The following is a 12,877-nucleotide window of genomic DNA, read 5'->3' as shown; positions in this document are numbered from 1 at the left end:
TTCATTGGCCAGCATTGCACAGAGCGCACCATCTTTCTTCAGTGTTGCAGTCACGTCCCTGTACTTGTCAATCTCTTGGCTTAGAATTAGGGGCATTATGAAGCATTTAAGAGGGTGATCCAGTTATGGTGAATGGTTTCCAAACTCTTATTTTTATGGGGTTTAAGGCTTAAAAAGGGGGCGACCCCTTTAAAGTCTATTGAGGCATTCCACAATTTAAGTTGATGAATTACAGTACAAAGAGGGTAGCGTCTGCCACGCATGGTTGACTTGACAGATATTGCATGCGGCTGAAATGTGGTCATATATTCTGCCCATCATCACTCGTTTGATGCTACAACAATGAGTTCAAGTTGAATTTCTTCAAGTCCACAAACTCTATTGCACACCGTCACAAAGACTGGACGATGTCATCATTTATGTCATCAATTGTGCAATTTGAGATCTCATCAATGCTATCATTTCACATGTCATGAGTGATGTAATGTGTGAGGTCACAAGCTGTGGCCAATGGGGTGCACTTATAGTTCGTTCACTTAGCTATAACTGGCGGCAGTGTTTGTTTCTGGTCTCCAAACGTTGTTTCTTTTCAGTGAACATCTGTTTTTAATATACTTTAATATTTTATGCCATATCTAAGTATAAAGTCATTTTTTTCAGTGCATGTTTGTGTTTCTAATTATATTTACATGTTTGCATTCACCCATCCCCCATCGTTAGTTACGCTCTGGATTGATCTGCTGATTATTATCTGCTGGCTCCTAGATTGATTAACGCTATAGCGCGATAACCATTGTGGAACTTTAGAAATATTTATAGCACTTTTAGGGGTTTGTAGCACTGTGCTCTGAATCGCGCATTTGCAGCTGTAGCGCTATTTGTGCAGCGTTATTTAAAAGTGCATTGCCTGTATTTTAAAGCGATAATAGCCACACTTGTCTGACACATTGTCCCAGCCATTATTTAACTCTGTGCCCCAGCCTATCTCCACTTTTGTTTTTTGCGGCCATTTTACTTGTTGTTGTGCCTCGGAGCCCGTCCTCCACAGCCCGCCCGCCTCCCAGCTGACCCTCCCTCCAACGGACTGTATAGCCCGCTCCAACTCCCTTAGCGCTGTGACCGTCCTGACGCTTTCAGAAGCGGTCGCTCCCTTCGCCCACAGCCATCACCTGGTATTGTAAGTTACACTCTGGATTAATCTGCTGCTTATTATCAGCTGGCTCCTAGATTGATTAATGCTATAGCGCGATAACCATTGTGGAACTTTAGAAATATTTATAGCGCTTTTAGGGGTTTGTAGCACTGTGCTCTGAATCGCGCATTTGCAGCTGTAGCGCTACTTGTGCGGCGTTATTTAAAAGTGCATTGCCTGTATTTTAAAGCGATAATAGTCGCACTTGTCTGACACATTGTCCCAGCCATTATTTAACTCGGTGCCCCAGCCTATCTCCACTTTCGTTTTTCGTGGCCATTTTACTTGTTGTTGTGCCTCGGAGCCCGTCCTCCACAGCCCACACCGCCTCCCAGCTGACCCTCCCACTATCCACATATGACTGATGCATTTGCGCGCAGCGTTCATGTGCAGCGGTCGCGCCCCATGCGTGCTGAAGGTGCGCCAAAGGTAAGCCCGTCTATGTCCGTCCGCGCCTGGACCGCCCACAGCGCCAGACCCCCTGGCCTCCGCAATCCGCACTCCTCCCGGATTACGTATGACGCCACCACCCTCCTAGCCCTTAACCCAGTACGCACACCTCAATGCTACGAAGCTGCCCCGGGACGTACCCACGGTCCCTTCGCTTGCCACTCCTGCAAATTTACCAGCACCATCATCATAACCCATACCACATCCACTAACCCCAAACACAGCTCCGACTCTAACCACCTGAAGTGCATCCTGCTGAACACCCGCTCGGTCCACAGACACGCCATCGAACTCTGGGATCTACTCGACACTACATGACCGGACGTCGCCTTCCTTACTGAAACATGATGAACGCATCATCAACACCCGACAGCGCCGTAGCCATCCCGGACAACTATAAGATCATCTGAAAAGACCGCACCGCCCAAACAGGTGGAGGCATTGCCATCGTCCATAAGAACACCATCAAAATCACAATCAGCTCCGACGATCACCTTACAACCGCCGACCACCTCCACTTCCAGATCCACACCGACCCTTGGACCACACTCAGAGGCACCCTCATCTACAGACCTCCAGGAACACGTAAACAATTCAGCGAGGACATCACTGACTTCATCAGTCCACATGCCCTCGCCTCCGTGAACTACATTCTACTAGGAGACCTCAACTTCCACCTGGAAAAGAAAAACGACAGGAACACCGCCACCCTTGTGGACAACCTAGCCAATCTCGGCCTCAAACAACTTGTTGACACCCCCACCCATGTAGCCGGACATACGCTCGACCCAATCTTCACTTCCAGCAAACACATCTTCTTCGATCGCACCACAGCTCTCCATTGGACGGACCACAGTTGTGTTCACTTCAGCTACAAAAACACCTCGACCCACAACCCCCCACAACCTATTCCACGAAGAAAATGGAACAAAATCACCACCGACAAACTTTTCACATCGCTCAACCAAAACCAACCCGCCATCTCATCGGACCCAAACCAAGCTGCCATCAAATTCAAACAATGGATCACTCACAGGGCTGACGAATTAGCACCCTTGAAAAACCATCACACTAAACAAGACAGCAAAAAGGCCCCCTGGTTCAACGATGACCTTAAGAAATCCAAGAAGCTATGCCGTACTCTCGAGAAAACTTTGAGAAAAAACCCAACCACCGACAACATGACCACCTTCAAGGCAGCCACCCGCAAACACCACCAGCTGAATCGATCCACCAAGAAATCAGCATTCAAGAATCGAATCGACAACAACGCCCATAACAGCAAGGAACTATTCAACATTGTCAAAGAATTCACCAACCCCACCGCAGCCTCAAACGACATCACTCCCTCCAAGACCCCTGCGATTCGTTATCCTCCTTCTTCTACAACAAAATTGCCGACATACATAACAGCTTCAAAAACAGTTCCAACGAACAATCCTCTCCACCCCTCTCAGAACCTAAACCGCACTCTAACAATCTCAGCGCCTGGAACCCGATCACCACCGAAGACACCATCCGCCTAATGAATTCCATCCACTCTGGCTCGCCAACCGACCCATGTCCCCACCACATCTTCAACACATCCATCTCCGTGATGTCATCAACTGCTCCTTCAACTCTGCTACCTTCCCAGAAAGCTGGAAACATGCCAAAGTCAGCGCCCTCCTGAAGAAACCCACAGCAGACCCCTCTGAACTCAAAAAACTACCGCCCCATATGCCTCCTCCCATTCTCGGCCAAGTCATCGAGAAAGCCGTCAATAGCCAACTCGCCGCCTTCCTCGAATCCAACAACTCCCTCGATCCCTCACAGTCCGGCTTTCGAGCCAAACATAGCACCGAAACCGCCCTCATCGCAGCAACAGATGACATCCGAACACTACTGGACAACGGAGAAACAGTGGCCCTCATTCTACTCGATCTTTCCGCCGCCTTCGACACTGTCTGTCACAGCACCCTCATACAACGCCTCAGCAACATTGGCATAAAAGGAAAAGCCTTGGACTGGATCATCTCGTTCCTAGCTGGGAGAACTCAGAGAGTCCGACTTCCCCCATTCAAATCAGAGGACACGGAAGTAATCTGTGGTGTACCACAAGGATCATCACTCAGTCCCACCCTCTTCAATGTTTACATGAGTCCACTCGCTTCCATCGCGCGTCAACACAACCTTAACATCATCTCCTACGCTGATGACACCGAGCTGATCCTTTCCCTCACCAAAGTCCCCAACACCGCCAAAACCAATCTTCACGAAGGCATGAAAGAAGTAGCCGAATGGATGAAAAACAGCCGCCTAAAACTTAACTCAGACAAAACGGAAGTGCTCATCCTAGGATCATCCCCCTCTGCCTGGGACGACTCATGGTGGCCTTCGGATCTGGGCTCAGCACCCATACCCACAGACCACGCACGCAACTTTAGCTTCATCCTAGACTCCTCCCTCTCGATGACCAGACAAGTCAACGCCGTCTCATCCTCTTGCTTCAACGTACTTCGTAGGCTCAAAAAAATCTTCCACTGGATCCCCGCCGAGACAAGAAAGACTGTCACCCACGCACTGGTTACGAGTCGACTAGACTACGGAAACACCCTCTATGCCGGAATCACGGCTAAATTACAGAAAAAACTCCAACGCATCCAAAACGCATCAGCGAGACTCATTTTGGACATCCCTCGCCAAGATCACATTACCGGCCACCTGAAAGACCTCCACTGGCTTCCCATCAACAAGAGAATAACATTCCGTCTCCTCACCCACGCGCACAAGGCCCTCTACGAACTAGGGCCCGAATGCCTCAACACTCGGCTATCCTTCTACACACCCACCCGCCAACTAAGATCCTCCAATCAAGGCCTCGCCGCAGTTCCGCGCATCCAAAGATCAACCATGGGAGGTAGATCCTTCTCCTTCTTGGCGGCCAAGACCTGGAACTCACACCCCACTCACCTCCGCCTTACACAGAACCACATCTCCTTCAGAAAAGAACTTAAAACCTGTCTATTCGACAAATAATGAACCCCTTCCCCAAGCGCCTTGATACCCTCCGGGTGAGTAGTGTGCTATATAAATTCTTGAACTTGAACTTGAACCCCACCCTTTATTGGTGGCCAGCCACTGCTGTGCAAGGCTGACATGATTGTCTGGCTGCAGGTTCAGACCCCAGGCCAGGCTCTTAGTTCCACCTTCTACATTTGCTGGCCTCCGGCAGAAGGGTTGACAACAGGGCCAGACCTATAGCAAGAGAGGTTGGCAGTAGGACCTGGTCTCTGGAGGGAGCCTGTCCCACAACCATAGGCAGACATCCCTACTACACACAGTCACAATCTCAATGCAGAATAGTTTGACTGCATTCCCTGACTGTGTCCACGCACAGTGCCTTAACCTGCGCATTTGGCCAACCCCCACTGCACATGGACCTTGGCCATGAGGAGAAGGAATTGGCTGCAGGGTCTGCCTTTGCTCCCAACCAATGGGTAACAGCAGCTGCAACAGGAACATGCGTTGAAGATCCCAAAATGGATGCACTCTTTTTTAAATTTGGCAACAAGCAACAACATTATTAGAAAAACAAGTAAATGCCTTTGCATGTAACGGTCACCATTCCTTCATTGCAGATCTGGCAGAGGCTGGACTTGGGTCAACAGCAGCTGCAAATCACCCCTAAAACTCATGCAGAGTCCGTGTATGCCTTCTCCCTCCTTCCCATTTCAACCTTGGGGATATTGGAAAACCTACAATTGTTTCCCCGCACTAGGGTCCCATCATTTACTTCCAGTTACTCACTCAGACCAGCCTCTAGTGTGTATTGCTTTCTATAGGAGTCGTCCTGTTGTTCCTCGTGACTAGAATCTCGCCTCCAGGATTGTGGGCCATTGTAATGATACCACCTGTGACTTGTCTTTTGCAGCCCAGTCATGAGATTCTGCCCTGTGCTTGCTGCTGTATGGAACTGCTTATAAGCTGCCAATTTCTGAAGCTCCTTGTTTGTGCATTGAATGTTGTTCCTTGTTTGTGCATTGAATGTTGTTCCTTGTTTGTGCATTGCATTTTGTTCCTTGTTTGTGCATTGAATGTTGTTCCTTGTTTGTGCATTGAATGTTGTTCCTTGTTTGTGCATTGCATTTTGTTCCTTGTTTGTGCATTGAATGTTGTTCCTTGTTTGTGCATTGAATGTTGTTCCTTGTTTGTGCATTGAATTGTGTTCCTTGTTTGTGCATTGAATGTTGTTCCTTGTTTGTGCATTGAATGTTGTTCCTTGTTTGCGCATTGAATGTTGTTTCTTGTTTGTGCATTGAATTTTGTTCCTTGTTTGTGCATTGAATTTTGTTCCTTGTTTGTGCATTGAATTTTGTTCCTTGTTTGTGCATTGAATGTTGTTCCTTGTTTGTGCATTGCATTGTATTCCTTGTTTGTGCATTGAATTTTGTTCCTTGTTTGTGCATTGAATGTTGTTCCTTGTTTGTGCATTGCATTGTATTCCTTGTTTGTGCATTGAATTTTGTTCCTTGTTTGTGCATTGAATTGTGTTCCTTGTTTGTGCATTGCATTTTGTTCCTTGTTTGTGCATTGAATTTTGTTCCTTGTTTGTGCATTGAATGTTGTTCCTTGTTTGTGCATTGAATGTTGTTCCTTGTTTGTGCATTGAATTTTGTTCCTTGTTTGTGCATTGAATGTTGTTCCTTGTTTGTGCATTGCATTGTATTCCTTGTTTGTGCATTGAATTTTGTTCCTTGTTTGTGCATTGAATTCTATTCCTTGTTTGTGCATTGAATTTTGTTCCTTGTTTGTGCATTGCATTTTGTTCCTTGTTTGTGCATTGAATTGTGTTCCTTGTTTGTGCATTGAATTTTGTTCCTTGTTTGTGCATTGGATTTTGTTCCTTGTTTGTGCATTAAATGTGTTCCTTGTTTGTGCATTGAAATGTGTTCCTTGTTTGTGCATTGAACCTTGAGTCTCTGTGTACCAGACCTCTTATTGCATGCTTTCCTGTCCAGTTTCTTGCTTTAGTCAGAGCCTGTGTTTTCTTCCTGTGTCACTTTCTACAGATTTCTCTCCCCTTCGCCTTGTTTTTCCTTTACTCCTTTCTCTGCCTTTTTCTTCATTCAAGTGCAGCTCCTGGGCTTCTTCCTTTCTAATTGTTCTTAGTTTGTTTCTTCTGTTTCTGGTATTCATTCCCTTTGCATAATCCTTTGCTTGTCATAACTCTTTTATTTTCTCCCCAGTCTCCTGCATGTTTCCCTTTGTTTTTTTCATTTTCTCAGTGTTTCTCTTGCAGTCTCTTGTTCCCTTATAGTTCCAGTCTCCGGCTTGTTTCATTTCCTAGATGCTGCTGCTTGTTCTTTCTCATTTGTTCTCTGTTGTCCCTTGTATACCATGATCCTGACCCTTTGCTACAGCTCTTAGATTGCTTTCTGGTGCTTTCTCTTTGTTTCTCCTTCTGGGCTCTTGGGTCTGGTAAGTGAGGTGTTTTGTCCACCCCTGTGTATAGGTGCATTTATTTGCACAGGTGTTGGCTTCTAGCTTCCGATGGCAGTTCCTGTCCCACCCTGTGTCTTGTGTTACATGTCGTCTTAAGTGTCTTACCTGTCACAGTGTGTTTTTTCTATTTGTTGGCTTGTCTTGTGTATGTAAGTACAATCCTCACTTGTTCTCTAGGGACCAGGTAAAGAATCACCTTTGCCGGGTCCTTTCTATGGGGTTTACAGGGTGAGTATCTGTAACAGTGATCTGCAGAGAGACATTGACATTCCCTGTTGCTTTGGAAGTTCTGGGTCTCTCCTGTGAACAGCCCTCGTTGTCGCCCAGAGTCTCTGACCATTGTTGGTTCAGATTTCTGTTCACGTTAAGGTTGTTTCCCTTCTCTTCCTTGCTCCTGTGCTGTTCTTTCCTGGTGTGTGCCCCCCGCTGCTCTTCTGCATTATCCTCTGACCTAACCATATATTTATCACAAATACAATTCATTCTTTAGATTCTGGCCAAATGTCATTGCATTTGTATGTAAAGCACAGACAGTGGTGCCAGGGCATCAACATAATGCAGCAGAGGTCCTTCATGTAACCTCCAACTTAAGGAGTTACAGGAGAAAACAGATTTTACAAAAACCTTGAAAGATGGACCAATTTGAAGGTCCGAATTACAACATTATCCTGGGGGTGCAATCTCGGGTTATTTGGGGGGGTAGGGGGGGTACAATCCCGGGTAGTTTTTTAGGGGGGTCGACCAGCATCAGCTTCACCTCTTTTCCTTGGGTAAAGCATCAACCAGCTGCCAGTGTCCTCTCCAAACAAGAAACTCACTATTTTGAACTTCTCATCAGATCTTTGTCTCATCGTCCCCACCACAGAGGGTAAATTACACCGCAAATTGCAAGGAGTTTACAATCTTCAACACAGGCGACCCCTCAAAGAGTTAAATAAATACCACTTACTGTCTGAAATCACAGGTGCCTCCGGTGTGCAGCTGTGTGTTTTGTCTTCTGGGACAATCCTGTTCTGCAAGTTCTTTTTCTGCAACTTTTAATCACAATATTTATTCAGTGATAATTGTGATGAACACAACCTTTCTATCCATCGACTTGTAGCTCTGAGCAGAGGTAAATAAGGGAACTGATGACTTATAGTCTTGCTTGTTATTGTCTCTTCCTGCTCTCCACCTCCTCTCCACCCCTCTCCACCCCCTCTCCACCCCTCTTAACCCCCCCTCTTAACCCCCTCTCCACCCCCTCTTAACCCCCTCTCCAACCCCTCTCCACCCCCTCTTAACCCCCTCTCCACCCCCTCTTCACTGCCTCTCCACCCCCTCTTCACCCCCTCTCCACCCCTTCTTAACCCCCTCTCCATCCCCTCTTAACCCCCTCTTCACCCCCTCTCCACCCCCTCTCCACCCCCTCTCCACCCCCTCTTCACCCCCTCTCCACCCCCTCTTCACCCCCTCTTCACCCCTCTCCAATCCCTCTCAACCCCCTCTCAACCCCCTCTCCACCCCCACTTAACCCCCTCTTCACCCCCTCTCCACCCCCTCTCCACCCCTCTTAACCCCCTCTCCACCCCCTCTTAACCCCCTCTCCAACCCCTCTCCACCCCCTCTTAACCCCCTCTCCACCCCCTCTTCACTGCCTCTCCACCCCCTCTTCACCCCCTCTCCACCCCCTCTTAACCCCCTCTTCACCACCTCTCCACCCCCTCTCCACCCCCTCTTCACCCCCTCTCCACCCCCTCTCCACCCCTCTCCACCCCCTCTTAACCCCCTCTTCACCCCCTCTTCACCCCTCTCCAATCCCTCTCAACCCCCCCTCAACCCCCTCTCCACCCCCTCTTAACCCCCTCTTCACCCCCTCTCCACCCCCTCTTCACCCACCTTTTAGTTGCTCCTCCACCCTGAGACAATTCAAATCACTTGCTTTTCTCTTTGGCTGTACACAAATCTAAAAGAAAGCACATGCAGACCAGTCTGACTACACACAAACATAAATAAAAAGAGAAGAAGGCAAACAGAAACTACACAAATCCATACAAGCAAACACAATACAAAGAAAGGCACAAGCATATTCGCACATATGTATGCATGTGCACACATTAGCATAAACAGAAACACAAACAGGATCATTCAAGGATCGACTTGACAACAACGCCCACAACAGCAAGGAACTTTTCAACATCGTCAAGGAATTTTCCAACCCCTCGGCCAACTCCAACGACATCACCCCCTCTCAAGCCCTCTGCGACTCCCTAGCCTCATTCTTCCACAACAAAATTGCGGACATCCACAACAGCTTCGACAACCGACCCGAAGACCAACCCACCCTACCATTTGCTGAACATTCTCCCCCCGTGAACACCCTTATCGACTGGAACCCAATCTCCACTGAGGACACAATCCGCCTGATGAATTCCATCCACTCAGGATCCCCCACAGACCCATGTCCTCACCACATCTTCAACAAAGCAGACTCCGTCATAGCACCGCACCTCCGAGATGTCATCAACTGCTCCTTCAACTCCGCCACCTTCCCGGAAAGCTGGAAACACGCTGAACTCACCGCCCTTCTGAAAAAACCCACAGCGGACCCCACCGAACTCAAAAATTACTGCCCCATCTCGCTCCTTCCATTCCCGGCCAAAGTCATCGAGAAAGCGGTCAACAACCAGCTCGCCACCTTCCTCGAAGCCAACAAATCCCTTGACTCCTCACAGTCCGGCTTCCGAGCAAAACACAGCACTGAGACCGCCCTCATCGCAGCAACAGATGACATTCGAACTCTACTGGACAATGGAGACACAGTCGCCCTCATCCTCCTCGACCTCTCTGCAGCATTCGACACAGTCTGCCACAGCACCCTTCTACAACGCCTCAATAACATCGGAATCCAAGGAAAAGCACTTGAATGGATCACCTCGTTCCTCACCGGAAGAACCCAGAGAGTCCGCCTCCCACCATTCAAGTCAGAGGCCACTGAAGTCATCTGTGGCGTACCACAAGGATCCTCACTCAGCCCCACCCTCTTCAACGTATACATGAGCCCCCTCGCGGCCATCGCCCGCCAACACAACCTCAACATCATCTCTTACGCGGATGACACTCAACTAATCCTTTCTCTCACCAATGACCCCAGCACCGCCAAAACTAACCTACACGAAGGAATGAAAGAAGTTGCCGAATGGATGAAACAAAGCCGTCTGAAACTGAACTCAGACAAAACAGAAGTCCTCATCTTAGGTACATCCCCCTCTGCATGGGACGACTCCTGGTGGCCGGAAGCCCTCGGAAAAGCACCCATCCCGACAGACCACGCACGGAACCTAGGCGTCATCCTGGATACTTCACTCTCAATGAACAGACAAGTCAGCGCCGTATCCTCTTCCTGCTTTAACATTCTTCGCATGCTCAGAAAAACATTTCGCTGGATCCCCTCCGAAACAAGGAAAACGGTCACCCACGCTCTGGTCAGGAGCCGACTGGACTATGGAAATACCCTCTACGCCGGGACTACCGCTAAACTCCAAAAAAAACTACAACGCATCCAGAACGCCTCAGCCAGGCTCATATTAGACATCCCGCGTAAAGAACATATCTCTGGTCACCTGAAAAACCTCCACTGGCTTCCCGTCAATAAGAGGATCACTTTCCGGCTCCTAACCCACGCACACAAAGCACTCTACGAAATCGGACCAGAATGCCTCAACACACGTCTATCCTTCTACACCCCCTCCCGCCAGCTACGATCATCCAACCAAGCCCCCTCGCCACTGTACCTCGCATCAACAAGACCACCATGGGAGGCAGATCCTTCTCATACCTGGCTGCTAAAACATGGAACTCACTCCCCGCGTACCTTCGCCTCACCCAGAACCACCTAGCATTCAGAAAGCAACTTAAAACGTGGATATTTGACAAGTAACCCTCCTCCCCTTTCTAAGCGCCTTGAGACCCTCTGGGTATGTAGTGCGCTATATAAATTCTCTGATTTGACTTGACATACAATTAGCAGGAAAAAGGCAGACATACTCTAGAAAACACACATACATATTCGAACACACTAACACACCTAAACAGACTAGCAGAAACCAACACACACAAATACATACACAACATGCAATCTCTCTGTTCTCATATTGATTCTTTTGATACAAAGACAGAGCAAGGATGCATCTGATGCTAGAATTATTCATCTCCTGAGTCTCCTGTCTAGCACCGCCATTCCAACACTCACCCTTCAAAGCAGAGCGATTCATACAACTTTAATGCTCAGCCAGCGGTAATTGTAGAAAGAAAGACATAGGGTTAGTTTTGCAACACACACTATTTTCTCCCTCCAGGTGTCAGGGAGTCTGAGTGGAACATCAAACCCCGCCCCCTCCTTACATTTAGATTAATCGTCCAACATCTTATTTCACAAGACACAGGCTGTCCTCCACAGGATAGAAGAAGATACAGGATATTCACCAAAAGGAGACAATAGGATACAGGCTTGACACCAAAGGAAAACACTTAATGACAGGCTTTACACAGAGGAAGGAACACCACAGTATAGGGTGTGGGCTGGGGCTGCGCTCTAGTCGCGCTGGCCTCCCGCCCTCCCAGACTACTTAGCTTGCCCGGTTTCGACGCTCGCTGCCTTTCTGAGCTCTCCCTGTGTGAGCACTAGGGCTGCGAGCTACCTGGAATCAGTTATATGTACTGCTGCATTTTTTAACCTGTTGTACTTCGTTTTTAAAGCATTTTATATATCGCGCTGACAATTCTGTTTGGGGGCATTTTATTCTTGTATTGTAATTGGGAATCTATTTGAGGCACTCTAACACCCCTCCGCACGCTATTTAAGTTTTCTTTCGCCTCGCCTAGCCGCTTTGGTCGACTGTAGGCGGCGGCGGGCGCCATCTTGGGTGTGGGCTGGGGCTGCGCTCTAGTCGCGCTGGCCTCCCACCCTCCTCACGGCCAATAAATGAGCACTATGCGCCGAAGACGCGCCAAAGCCAAGCCCGTCTGTGCCCGTCCGCGGCCGGACACGGCCCAGGGCCATAACCCCTGGTCCCCGACTACGTTACTCTTTACAGCAATTAAAAGAGCTGAACTTAGGTAAGCCACATCACGATTGCATTCCTGTTTGTCCTACCGCGGTGGTGGGCGTCCCCCCCCCCCCTGTCCGGGATGTTCCTACCAACTCCCACACACTTACACATCAGCTCCTCTAGACCCTATCATCACTTTGTCTAATGCGCCGGACAATGCTGTCTCTCATAGTTGTCGAGCTGCGATTATTAATACACGCTCTCTACCATCCCATAGTTTCCAGATCAGCGAGTTCATACTCGCCCATGACCTGGACTTACTATTTGCCACTGAAACTTGGGCAGATGCCGGGTCAGGACTTGACTTTTGCGCTGCAACCCCTGATGGATATAGTGTAGCCAGACATGACAGACCCATAGGAGGTGGTGGTCTCGCTATTATTTACAAGGATAAATACCGTACCACCTTGGATCCCATAAATGCCGCCAACTGTGAAGCAGCTACCTTTGCTATTAGCATTAACCCCAAACAAGCCCTGAAAGGTATATTACTATACCGGCCTCCTGGCCCCCGAAACCCCTTTCTTTCCACTTTTTCTGACTTAAATGATCACATCATAAGCTCTGAGAAATATATGGTATTGGGAGTCTTTAACTTCCATTTGGAAGAGCAGGACAACCACGACACAATCCAACTCACTGCTGATCTCTCCAATTTGGG

The 12,877-nt window shown here is 48.4% G+C and overlaps 1 protein-coding gene across 2 annotated transcripts in view; it reads right to left on the bottom strand.

Moving 5' to 3' along the window:
* Positions 1-8,212, bottom strand: part of LOC147736947 (CD5 antigen-like) — a 343,294-nt gene extending 335,082 nt beyond the window's left edge. For both annotated transcript variants that reach the window (XM_086953947.1, XM_086953957.1), the window contains exon 1: positions 8,076-8,212. The gene's annotated coding sequence lies outside the window, so the exon portion shown is untranslated. The remainder of the gene's footprint in view (positions 1-8,075) is intronic.
* Between the last annotated feature and the right edge of the window lie 4,665 nt (positions 8,213-12,877).

This window comes from Lissotriton vulgaris, chromosome 1_1 (genome assembly GCF_964263255.1).
Source record: "Lissotriton vulgaris chromosome 1_1, aLisVul1.2, whole genome shotgun sequence".
Classification (NCBI taxonomy): Eukaryota; Metazoa; Chordata; class Amphibia; order Caudata; family Salamandridae; genus Lissotriton; species Lissotriton vulgaris.
Note: the sequence above shows the minus strand (reverse complement) of the source record. Positions and strands in the feature narration are given on the sequence as shown.